Genomic DNA, 1,376 nt, shown 5'->3' on the forward strand with positions numbered 1-1,376 from the left:
CTGTAGACCAGGCTGGTCTCAAACTCACAGAGATCCGCCTGCCTCTGCCTCCCGAGTGCTGGGATTAAAGGCGCATGCCACCACTGCCCGGCCAGCCCTAACTATCTTGAAACTCAAGTAGACCAGGCTGACCTTGAACTCACAGAGATCCACCTGCTGCACCTGCCTCCTGAGTGATGGGATTAAAGGTGTGCACCACCACCACCTGGCAATCCTTCCTTCCTTCCTTCCTTCCTTCCTTCCTTCCTTCCTTCCTTCCTTTCTTCCTTCCTTCCTTCCTTTCTAGTTTTTCGAGGCAGAGTTTCCCTGTGTAACAGCCCTGGCTGTCCTAGTACTCACTCTGTAGGTCTGGCCTCAAACTCACAGAGATCCATCTGCCTCAGTCTCCCGAGTGCTGGGATTAAAGGCATGTGCCACCATGCCTGGCTGCAATTTTTTTTAATTAAAAAAATTTTTTTAAATAAAAAAATAAAGTGTGGCTGGAGAGATGGCTCAGCCGTTAAAGGCTAGGCTCACAACCATAAATATAGAGTTCAGTTCCCATCACCCACAGCTGTCTCTCCAGCCACCAAAAAAAATAATAAAATAAATAAATAAATAAATAATAATAATAATAAAATAAAGTGTGATTGGAGTAAAGGTGAGGTCTGGTGACTCCACCCTCTTCCGTAGGGAATGTCAGCAGGCTGTCTTGAGGGTCTCTTGCAGGTAGTCACTGCTGTTCTGAGGAAGCACTGATTATGGTAAAGCAATAAGGAGTGGGCTGGTTCCCACCAAACTCCAGTAGCTGCACCACAAAAGCGGGAAGGAGAAGCTAGGGGCAGTGACCACAGTGTCTATGACATCAGTGGTCAGCAAAGCATGACTCCCTCGTGGGTCAAACCAGCTCATCAGCATGAGACCTGACAGGAAGGTTGCTTATATAGGCCGCCTTCTGTATATTTTGGTTTTTCAAGACAGGGTTTCTCTGTGCAGCCCTGGCTGTCCTGGGACTCTCTCTGTAGACTAGTCTGAGTTTGAACTCATCTGCCTGCCTCTGCCTCCCAAGTGCTGGAATTAAAGGTGTTCGCTACCACCACCACCACGCAGTTTTTATATTTTTATAGGGTTGAAAATAAGGAGTATGAAAAGTTATGAAGTCAAATGTCCATGTCCCCAAATAAATAGATATTGGAATCTAGTCATGTTTACTCATGTATGTACAGTCTATGTTGCTTTGGGGCAAGAACGGTAGAGTACAGTCACAGTGGAAACCATATGACCTGCAAAACCTGAACTAGGTGCTGTAGCTTTGGATGTGGGATGTTAAAAGCCTTCGTCCGGCAAGGCACTACTGATGGGGTGGAAACAGTAAGAAATAAGGCCTAGGGGCTGTA

This window comes from Microtus ochrogaster, chromosome 7 (genome assembly GCF_000317375.1).
Source record: "Microtus ochrogaster isolate Prairie Vole_2 chromosome 7, MicOch1.0, whole genome shotgun sequence".
In the NCBI taxonomy this organism is placed as follows: Eukaryota; Metazoa; Chordata; class Mammalia; order Rodentia; family Cricetidae; genus Microtus; species Microtus ochrogaster.